Here is a 12,115-nt window from a genome sequence, read left to right as displayed (position 1 = left end):
ATTTGAACATTGTGAATAAAATAACAGGAGAACCAGAAAATATGGGCGCATTATAAATACAGTGGTACCTCGACTTGCGAATAACTCTACTTATGAAAAATTCGACTTACAAATAAAAAATATTTATGGCCGGATGGGCAGCTGGGGGGGGGGGTGACAAGAGGCCGGCGGCTGTGGCGGCTCCGGCCCTATGGCTGGATCGGCAGCTGGGGAGGCGACGGGAGGCCCTCGCCGCCACAGCCGCTGGCCTCCCGCCGCCCCCCCAGCTGCTGAACCGGCCAACCCCCTGCCAAGCAGGAAACACCATCAAAGCATTCCTGACAGATGGCTGTCAAGCCTCTGCTTAAAGACCTCCAAAGAAGGAGACTCCACAACACTCCTTGGCAGCAAATTCCACTGTCAAACAGCTCTTACTGTCAGGAAGTTATTCCTAATGTTAAGGTGGAATCTTCTTTCTTGTACAGTGGTACCTCGGGTTACAAACACAATTGGTTCTGGAAGTCTGTACTTAACCTGAAGCGAACTTTCCCATTGAAAGTAATGGAAAGTGGATTAATCCGTTCCAGACAGTCCGTGGAGTACTTAAACTGAAAATACTCAAACCGAGGCGTACTTAAACCGAGGTATGACTGTAGTTTGAATCCATTGGTCCCTGTCCACTTCTCTGGAGCAGCAGCAGAAAACAACCTTTCACCCTCTTCTATATGACATCTTTTTATATATTTGAACATGGCTATCATATCACCCCTTAATCTTCTCTTCTCCAGGCTAAACATACCCAGCTCCCTAAGCTGTTCCTCATAAGGTATTGTTTCCAGGCTTTTGACCATCTTGGTTGCCCTCCTCTGGACATGTTCCAGCTCTTGTCAGTATCCTTCTTGAACTGGGGTGCCCAGAACTGGACACAGTACTCCAGGTGAGGTCTGACCAGAGCAGAATACAGTGGTACTATTACTTCCCTTGATCTAGATGCTATACTCCTATTGATGCAGCCCAGAATTGCATTGGCTTTTTTAGCTGCTGCATCACACTGCTGACTCATGTCAAGTTTGTGGTCTACCAGGACTCCTAGATCCTTTTCAGAGGTACTGCTCTCAAGCCAGGTGTCTCCCATCCTGTATTTGTGCCTTTCATATTTTTTTTGCCCGAGTGTAGTACTTTACATTTCTCCTTGTTAAAATTCATCTTGTTTGCTTTGGCCCAGTTGTCTAATCTGTTAAGGTCATTCTGAAGTGTGATCCTGTCCTCTGGGGTATTAGCCACCCCTCCCAATTTGGTGTCATCTGCAAACTTGCTCAGGATGCCCTCAAGCCTATCATCCAAGTCATTGATAAAGATGTTGAATATGGGCAAAAGATTTTGGGCATAATATTGAGTATGATGCGTGGTTGAAATTGTGGAATCAAACATTGAAGTTTACTGCATGTACCGCCCTGAAAGAGAATGTTTGGAAGATGATGTATAGATGGTATTTAACACCACAAAATTAGCTAAAATGTATAGGATCAGTAATAAAATGTGCTGAAAATGTAATGAGAGGGAGGGAGAGTTTTATCATATGTAGTGGAAATGCGAAAAAGTTAAAAGATTTTGGGAAATGATATATAATGAACTGAAAAAGATTCTTAGGTATACCTTTCCCAAAAAACCTGAGGCATTTTTATTAGGACTTATTGGACAAGAGATTGTAAAAGAGGACTATATAATATTCCTGTATGCGACAACCGCGGCCAGGACTTTGTTAGCCCTAAAATGGAAAACTCAGGATTTACCGACGATTGAAGAGTGGCAGACAAAAATGATAGACTATGCGGAATCAGCAAGACTGACTAGCAGGATCCGGAACCAGGGGAAAACAAGGTTCCAAAAACACTGGAGTAAATTTGTGGACTATATGGAAAAGAAGTGTAGAAGTTTAAAGACACTTGCAGGACTGAAATAAATCCTACGAATTGACTTTAAATGGATGGAATAAAGGAACTGCGAGATAAGAGTTGAAAAGAAAACCAAATGAGGGGAGGGAGGGAAGTCAAGCTCGGCAGAGCATTGGGAATGAGAGATTTGGGGAGAATTGTTAAAAAGATAATTGTGTGTGTTGTATTTGTTTTTGAATGTTTGTTTTGTTTATCGTCTTTAATGTGTTTATTTGAAAAATTTAATAAATTGTTTATTAAAAAAAGATAAAGATGTTGAATAAGTTCTTTAGATAGCCACCCTGGCTTCTTTAGGCACCTTCCATGTTTCTGTCTCATTGGTATTGCCTGAAATTGTGCTTTTAATACCTCCCTTTTTACAAACTCCCAACCATCATGTACTCCCTTCCCTTTTAGTATTGCTGTCCATGGTATCTCCCCCAGCGTTTCCCTAAGTTTTCTGAAGTCGGCTTTCTTAAAGTCTAGAATTTGAGTCTTAGTATGCTTGGTTGCTCTTTTCCACTGTATAATAAACTCCAGAAGAGCATGATCACTCCCACCTAATGATCCTGCCACTTCTATCCCACTAACCAGGTCATCACTATTGGTTAGGACCAGATCTAAAATGGCTGATCCTCTTGTTGCTTCTCCCACTTTCTGGACAATGAAATTGTCTGCAAGGCCAGTGAGGAATCTGTTCGACCTTATGCTCTTGGCTGAGTTTGACATCCAACAAATATCAGGATAGTTGAAATCCCCCATTACTACTATCTCACTTCCTTTTGAATGGTTGGCCATCTGTTTCAGGAAGGCATCATCTGTGTCCTCAGTTTGGCTTGGGGGTCTATAGGAAACTCCCACCATGAGATCACTCTTATTTTTCTCTCCCTTAATTTTGACCCAGATACTCTCAATATGGCTTTGAAGTTTTAAAATCCTGGATCTCTTCACAGGTATACACATCCCTGACGTATAATGCCACTCCTCCTCCTTTCCTGTTTGGTCTATTTCTCTGAAATAGATTGTATCTCTCTATTACTACCTTCCAATCATGAGACTCATCCCACCAGGTCGTATTTAGTTTGCGTATTTAGTTTTATGTTGTATTTAGTTTGCTGTACCAAGAGCTCAAGTTCATCTTGTTTATTTCCCATGCTCTGTGCATTAGTATACAGACATTGAAGACCATTGATCATTCCCCCATGTCCTATGGAGCGAAAAATGTGGTAATATGGATTGCCAGACTTTTATAAAGGCTAGAAGCAGAGCCTTCTGTTCTTATCTTCTCAATGGAACCATCTCCTCTGGCTGCTGCTCTTCGGGCAGCAACTTCCTCAACTTCCAGTTTCTAGCTCAAACAGTGTTTTTTGACTAACATAGGCTGCTAAAACTGCACTATACTGAACTTGTCAGCCCCTCCTGGGATGATACTGTGCAAAGGCTTTTGGGTTTCTAAACTGAAGCAAGTCATTTGAATTTCCATATTGACAAGTGGCTGTGTGCACATGAAGAAGGAAGTAAATGTGTTCTATTGTTCTCAGTGATAATAGGTCATCCAAAATAAAGAAAACATTTCAGAGGGACTATCTCCAATCAAAAAGTAAAGAGCTTTTCTAATGAGTATTTTGAAAGCATTGTCAAACCCAGGGTGCCTTTGTATATTTATAAAACCAAGATAAAGGCAGACTTGACTTGAAAGGGAAACTACATACATTGAAGCAATAAAATCATTCTAACTGTGGCACACCCATTATTTCTTGGTCTTGTTACAGAAGCAACAAAGGAGGAGAGGTGAGGCCTAAGCAATGTATTTTAAATAATGAATGGTCTTCTTTTGTTGATTATTTTTCTGTCTATGTAAGAATGCTAACCTTGGCATTTAATCTCTTGATTTTTTCACTGAAGAAAAAACAAACCTTGGGGCTGTGGAGATTTCCAAGAAGCAGATTAACATTTCAAGTCAAAGTCCTTACAAAAGGAAAGAAGGGGGGAAATTGACAACTGCTTAAAACTGGAACCCATTCGCCTGGTGTAGCTCAGCCAAAAAAAGGAAAAAGCATCTCCAAAGATGGGAGAGTTGATCCATCACATTGCATACCCATGCGGACAAACACAGGGAGTCTTCCAGTGATCCATTGACGGTCCTTGCCTAGTGCACCAGCACTGGATTCATGACAATCCTAAAGTGGGTGAAGGACTGCATGGTCCTCTCAACCAGCCAGGCAGAGGTGTCCCTAGGGTCCCTTGTGCCCCGGATTAAATACTTGCCAGGGAACCTCCATTTTGGGTGCTGCTCTACTCATGTGTGGGCACCAGAAATTGGGCAGAGCGGCACCAGAAGTCGCTTCTATGCATGCCCGGCGGCCATCTTGGTGGTGGCCGCATGGCGGTGGCCGTCACCAAGATGGCCGCCGCCATGCGACCACCACCAAGATGGCCACCAGGCATGTGTAGAAGCGACTTCTGGTGCCGCTCTGCCCAATTTCTGGTGCCCACACATGGGCAGAGCGGCCCCAGACGTTGCTTCTACGCAACTTCCGGTGCCGCGCCGCTGCTGATCCTGCATTTTACAGTGGGAGACTTGGCAGGTACGGTGAGGGCAAGGTGGGAGGAAGGACCATGGTGCAAGGACAGGAAGCTTTCCCCATGTTTGATATTGCTGTGACAGCAGCAGAGTGTCACATGCACATACAGTCCATAGTCTGATTGGTGTTTTTTGCACTCCCATCTGGACCTGTGCCCCCAATGGAACCAGTTTTGCCAACCCTTGGGTACCCCTCTGCAGCTGGGTCAGCCATAACCATTTAAGTCAGTTAGATGAGTCACACAGATTGGGGTGGGGACACTTGTGGCAGGCAATGCAAATGACACCCCCCCTTAGGTGGTGAAAAGATAACAATACATGTTCTATGATTCTATTAAGGGTGGAACCATTAGGACCATGGGATAGATCCAGTATACCTGAAGGAGCATCTTCACCCCCATCGTTCTGCCCGGACACTGAGGTCCAGTGTCAATGACCTTCTGGCGGTTCCCTCGCTGCGAGAAGCCAAGTTACAGGGAACCAGGCAGAGGGCCTTCTCGATAGTGGCCCCCACCCTGTGGAACACCCTCCCATCAGTTGTCAAAGAGAAAAACAGCTACCAGATTTTTAGAAGACATCTGAAGGCAGTCCTGTTTAGGGAGGCTTTTAATGTTTAATAGATTATTTTATTTCATTTTTCTGTTGGAAGTCGCCCAGAGTGGCTGGGGAAACCCAGCCAGATGGGTGGGGTATAAATAATAAATTATTATTATTATTATTATTATTATTATTATTATTATTATTATTATTAGGTAGCAGCACTCACACCAAGCCCACTATGGCTGTTATGAGCATAGGATCTCATAAAGCATTTTTAGACTGTAAATATGCAAGAGCAAGTCCTATGTCATCAGATGCAACCATTCCAGAATAGGAGAAGCGAAGTTAAGCTTTGCCTTTTATGCTAGGCTGTGTCTGAGCTTGTCCCATATGGATTCTTTTTCAATGTGTGTCTGGGAGATAGACTGGACCATAATTTCAGATTAGTAGAGGTGTTTTGTTTTGTTTTTTTAATTAATTAATAAAAAATAGGGAAAATAAACTATATTGAGTGGATGAACTGGATAGCTCAGTCGGTAGAGCTTGAGACTCTTAATCTCAGGGTTGTGGGTTCGGGCTCTACATTGGTTGAAAGTTTCCTGCATTGCAGGGGATTGGACTCGATGACTGGGAGTCTCTTCCAACTCTACGATTCTATGATTTCCTGTTTCCCAGTCTCTATCTAGGCAGCTCAGAATTGCAGGCAAAGCTGAGATTCATTTTGAAGTAACGGACCGGATGTACATATATTAGAATAGTAAGGTAAAGGTAAAGGGACCCCTGACCGTTAAGTCTAGTCGCGGGCGACTCTGGGGTTGCAGCGCTCATCTCGCTTTACTGGCCGAGGGAGCTGGCGTACAGTTTCCAGGTCATGTGGCCAACATGACTAAGCAGCTTCTGGCGAACCAGAGCAGCACACGGAAATGCCGTTTACCTTCCCGCCGGAGTGGTACCTATTTATCTACTTGCACTTGGACGTGCTTTTGAACTGCTAGGTGGGCAGGAGCAGGGACTGAGCAATGACAGCTCACCTCGTCGCAGGGATTCGAACTGCCAACCTTCTGATCGGAAAGCCCTAGGCTCTGAGGTTTAGACCACAGCGCCACCCACATATATATCTAACAGGTTTGAAATCTAGCAGCTTTATTTTAATTCAGGTGACTTATTGGAAATAAGCATCTAATTAATTCCTGTCGTGAATATCAAATATGGAATTAGTCACAAAATATGTAGTACTCTAGTCATTCTACACAAATGTCACACCAGCAAGCTCTGTAACTAATCCTAATGCTGTGTAATGAATAGGGTTTCTTCTTCTTCTTCTTCACCTTTTTTCAGTAATAGTGTAGCCATAATGTAGGTCTCCATTTGATGGATGTGAATCTGGTGTACAGTCATACTTCATACTTGCTCCTTGTTAATATTTCTCAGGCATTTACACATCCTCTCCCATGCCAATTTCCTTGTTCATGGATGCAAGTCAAACACATACCAAATGTTACAGGGTGTGGAACAAAAATAATAACAATCATGTTGGCTAAATGCTGGTGTGCCAGGACAAAATTATGAGAGCTCCACACACACAAGAGACAAGTAACAGCCCATACTTGGGACACGGGGGAAACAACCCTCACAATTCTCAGGCAGTGTAATCCCAGGCATATTTATTTGGAAGCAAGTCACACTCTGCCCAATGAGGCTTCCTCCATAGTGAGTGAGTTGAGTGAGGTTGGCGGCCTCCATCTTTGTGTGTTTCTAGACATGCATCTGGATTTACAAGTCAGGACTTGTAGTAGTGCCCTACAGGGGTGGTAAACGGTGTTTCTGATTGTCAATCTCTTGAGCCATCTACCAAGTTGCTGCATTCATTTTTTAAAGAAGCAATTATTTCTGCAGGCAGCAAGTGAATTCCATCCCACCCATATTTTACAACACCACTGCAAATTATTACATTTAAATCCATAGTCAAGTCTGCATCATTATTTCAACATTAATGTGTGTGAGAGATATTAACCTTATGAAAATTAAACTCCAAAAAACTTCCCAGAATGTTTCTTTTTTACTTTAACTCAAACCGTTCTTGACAGTAATGTCTTGCTTTATCCCATTGCGACATAGATTTTGATGCAGAAAGCCAGTCCTTGGGATCTTTGTTCCGAAGTCAGTGCGCCACAGGAGGAGGAGGAGGGGTGCTTGGTCCTGATCCTCATTACTGCTTTAATAAACCATTGTTTGGTTGTGAACTTCCAGCAGAGCAGAGGAGAGTATATTAAGTCTATTTCTTTATTTATATGGTGCATCTTCATGGTTGCAAGAGAAATGTGATTTTCTCTGGGTTAGTTAACTTATGCATGTTTATCACTCTACACTTGATGACTCATAGATATATATGGGAACAAGAAAGCTTTGCATTTGAGCTGATATGAGACCTCTGTTTTTGGCATTAGATCTGTGTTGGCCTATTCATACCGACCTCACTACTTGATTCTGCATACATGAGTTGGTGAGCCCACCTGTATAAACAAATTCTTAAGGTCACAGTAGAAGCAACCCCCCCCCACACACACACTTTTACTGTAGAGCAAGAACTTTTCTTTCTCCCTGCCTTGCTTTGTGCCTCTTTAAAAGGTTTCTCACACTAGCTGGGTGTGTGTGTGTTGACTTCTGAATTTTCCTGACACCTGTGAAGTGGGGAAGCCTGTGGTTGGACTACAGTTCTCAACGCTGGGGCAATAAATGCTTTGAGGTTTATCAGCAGTTTTTCTTCTAGGAAAAATGGTGCTGGTACTCAACATGAAGTTGTTACAGCAAGTGCCACAGTTTTAGCCATTTTTCCAGAAAAAGGTGCTGGTATTGTGGACCCTTGAGTACCCCCCCCCCAGAAAAAGCACTGTTATAAGTATTTCTAAATAAATACAGCTCACCAAATGAATACAACCTCTTAGATTGTATGGCCATAGCTGTCAAGTTTTCCCTTTTCTCGTGAGGAAGCCTATTCAGCATAAGGGAATTTCCCTTTTAAAAAAAGGGAGAAGTTGACAGCTATGTGTATGGCTATGTTCAGGATCAAACACTCTTCCCAATATCCCCAGCTAGGTGTGATCTACCGGAAAATAAGTGTGTTCTATTACTAAGTAACCTTTTCTCCCTAGTGAGCATCATGCTATATTTTGCACTCAGGTACAAATACCTAAGTACAAAATAGATATACCACACCATAAGTACTCTGATACTGGCATTTTCACTTCACGTGTTAAAATGTCTTAAGTTTGGCACAAATATTTAGTCTACATGGAGGGGTGGGTATGTAAAAATAAATATATTACTACTTAGACCTTTAACATGCTGGATAATGTTGCTTTCTCATCTTGTGCACCTACTCTTTTTTGAAATAGCACTGGTGTTCACTGGAAGAATAAATTCAGATATGTTTTGTACAGCAAAAATGTAAACCAATGTTTTATGGTTAAAAAAAATATCCACCCAGCAATAATGTGTCAGTGATGAAATATTCAACAGCATTAAATTCCTGTGCTAATTATCTTCCCACAGTTTAGGCGGGACATTTCACTATTCATTTTCTTTTACAGTTTTGTAATAAAACCTTAATTTTGCTTCACCAAGGCCTTACCTCAAAAGCTTGCTAAACAAAAGGTTGTAAACTAAGCCAAACACAACCACTCAAGTGTCTGTAATAAAAGGCTCTATTTGGATTTATTAGGCAAACATAAGAGGAAAGCTTTTGCAGGAACAGATTTAATATATGGTGGATTTTATAATAAAACCAATACCGCCAGCAGCTAGTATCAGTATGTATTTCCCCCTACATTTTAGTGTTTTCGGCTCATAGATTGGTTTGCATTACGTTGTTGCTTGTAAAAGGCCACATTTTTAACGATGCCTTTTCTTCTATAATTTTACACCTATAAATATTTGACTTCTCAAATGTCAGATTTCACCCGGATCATTCCAATTTCTATGTTTACTTTGGCATGTACAATCAAAGCCATCAAACCTTTTCTTCTTCTTATGAATGGACACTTCTGGTGCTTTATGCTGATCTACGACCGTAATAAAGTGTTGATTGATTGACACCTGGTGCTCAGCTTTTCTAATCTGGGGACTGGAGGAATAGGAAATGGAGTTATACTCCCCTTACAATAAGAGTGAAGAGCGGACAACAAAGCCAAAGGTGGTGTGCCCGGTTATGTATTTGTTTCTTAAAACTATATCTCACCCTTCCTTTGAAAAACTCTGCGTAGGTTCTCTGCTGTTCGCTTGTGTTCCTTTGGTGGTGAGAGATGTTGGGGTTGGCCTAGGATATGGTAGTTCATTTGTGGTTGGCTGTGGTGGTCTTTGTTTCGTGTGTGAGTGGGGTGGGTGGGTGTTTTGGATCAGGTTAGCCATATTGATTTGTATGCTGTTGGTGGATTTTTGTCATTGTCTTGTTGGGCTGTGTATGTGATAAAGGGGAGCAATACCAGGACGAAGGCGTCCTCTTCTATTTGTCCCCGTGTCTGTTTCAGCTTATTGGTTAATTTTTCTAGTAAGGCTGTTTCCCATACTATTTGGTACCATTGGTCCATGCTTACTCCTGACAGGTCTCTCCAGTGTCTAAACCCACCATATATTAAGCAAAATAGATACACCGTCACCCAACCCCACCCACCCTCCCCCATCTACCTCTTTTCCTCCTTTCTTCCCAGTGTCTCAACAAATGAAACTGATTTGTAAAAATGTTATGAGAGACATTGCACATATCTTTGTAAACCAAGAAAACCTTTAATAAAAAAGAAAAGGAAAACTCTGTAAGTCTTGGGGCAAAGGAAGATGTACAGCTTTATGACTGGTATAAACAATTTGATAATGCCCCCCAAACAAAAAGTGTTTTTGCCGTCCTGGAGCAAAGGCAGATGTGAGGGACAGGGGATATCGCGAAGTCCCTCCCCTCCTAAGTTCAAGCCAATCCCCGAGCACAGGGGGAAGCAGAGAGAGTTCCGATTCCAGTGGGGAAGCAGGAAGTCGTGTCCGAGGCTCAGGCAAGGTAGAGGAGCCAGGGTCCCAGGTGGGACAGGAAGGGGCGAATAAGGGCGGGAGACCCATCCCCCCAACTCCGGAATTACGCAGAAAGAGGAGGGGAAAGAGGATGGGTCTGCCAAAGCTTTTGTGTTGGAGAAAGACGCGCCAAAAGCCATTAGGAGGTTCTGAAACCGACTGACAACATCACTCCGTGTAAATAGCAATGACTTGAGCACTGTAAATACGCAGCACCAATAAAAGAATAAAATGCAGAGCTGCGTAGCGTCGTTACTCTGAAGTAGTCCACTCCGGCCACTGTGACAGCAACCTCCTAATCCTTTTTGGGCTACTTTGGAGTTGCCGGGATGAGCGTGTCAGAGGCGGAGAAATGGCGGCAGATCGCGGAGCAAGCCCAGCAAGAACTGCAGCAGCTGTCGCTGCAGGCGCAGGGGGAATTGAAGGCAGCTAAAGAGGAGACTAAGAAGGTCCAGGACGACCGGCTACAACTTGCGGAACAGGTGAGAGCGCTTCAGGAAAAAGAGCAGCAATTAAGGGCGGTGGCGGTAGACCTCCAAAACAAGCTGGATGCAGAGAAAAACAAGGCGGGAGGGGCACCCCAAGTCCAAGTGCTGCCAGGAAGGAGAGCCGGGACCCTAGTAAGCAAGTTCAATGGAGACCCGAGGGAATTTCAGGGCTTTGAGACTGAGATTGTGTATGCTCTTGAGCTGCACCACGATGAGTTCCCTGATGATGAGCACAGGGTAGCGTTTATTGTGGAGCACCTTACCGGGGCAGCCAGGGAGTGGCTAAGACCGTTAATTGCAACAAGGAATCCTTGCATGAAGAATGTCAAACTATTTCTAGAAGGTTTGAAAACGATGTATTCGTCCGATAGTCATATGGATCAGACTAAGGAGGAACTTCATAATTTACGCCAAGGAAATATGACAGTTCGCGCGTATTGGGCGAAATTCACCATGCTGGTGCACAGATTGGGGTGGGAACTTGAGTCCCCCCCAATGCAAGCGGCGTTCTACTTGGGGTTGCATGAGGAGGTGAAGGATGAGCTCTCGAGAGGTCCAAAGCCCAGTAATATGGATCAGCTGAGCAAAGCGGCTCTGGCGGTGGGGGTGAGACAGGAATCCCGGTGGAGCGACAAGCAAGCAACGCGCGCAAAGCGGGCTTGGTTCCCACGGTCGCAGGAGAAGCCACTCCCCCAACAACCCTTTCAAGCCACGCCTGGGGCCAGTCAGGACCAGGAACCCATGCAGATTGATAGCGCGCGCGCGCGCGCGGGCTTTTCAAACCCCAGCGGCGCCAAGACGCAAGGAGGGAAGGGGTGGGAATTGCTTTCTCTGCAACTCCCCCCAGCATCTCGTCAGAGACTGCCCACATAGCAGGGAGTGGCAAGGAAAGGCGGGAACGGTTGTGCCCTCCCCCACTGACGCAGCACCACAGCAGGGAAACGGGAAAGCCTGGCTGCAGGAGACAAGGGGCGGCAGCCAGGCACAGTCAGCAGACAACAGCCCCAGCCCACCCACCCGCACAGAGAGGAGCAGAGCCAGCCCACCCCTCCCAGAGCAGGAGTGGTTCTAGAAGTGACGCTCACGCTTCCAAATGGCTATCCCCTGACAGTCCTCGCCCTAATTGACAGTGGGGCGTCAGCGAACTTCTTCTCGAGAAACTTTGCAGAAGAGCACCAGATCCAGCTTCTGCAGCTGGATTTTCCTCTGCACGTGGCAACCATTGACGGCAGAGAGCTGCTGGGAGGGGCCATCACGCATCAAACCCCCCCCATGAGAATGACGGTTGGAAGGCACTCAGAGACACTGGCATTCAACGTCACCACCATCTCAGACCCCCCCATCGTTTTGGGCATGAGCTGGCTGGCGCGCCATGACCCCTCCATAAGTTGGCACCAGAGATGCATCACTTTTGGATCGGACTTTTGCCTGGAACATTGCATGCAGCACCAACCAGGGGAGGGGCCTCCGATAGCCACGGTGGCCACCATGCACGTCAAGGGGGGTGAGGCAATACCCAAGCCGTACTGGGACCT

General features: G+C 44.7%; 1 protein-coding gene across 1 annotated transcript in view; it reads left to right on the top strand.

The window, feature by feature from the left end:
• The window catches only part of LMNTD1 (lamin tail domain containing 1), a 152,256-nt gene that overhangs the window by 36,389 nt on the left and 103,752 nt on the right, over positions 1-12,115 (top strand). The window lies entirely within an intron of this gene.

The sequence above is a fragment of the Zootoca vivipara genome, chromosome 9, assembly GCF_965207765.1.
Source record: "Zootoca vivipara chromosome 9, rZooViv2.hap1.1, whole genome shotgun sequence".
Lineage (NCBI taxonomy): Eukaryota > Metazoa > Chordata > Lepidosauria > Squamata > Lacertidae > Zootoca > Zootoca vivipara.
This window is presented reverse-complemented; position numbering and strand designations above follow the sequence as displayed.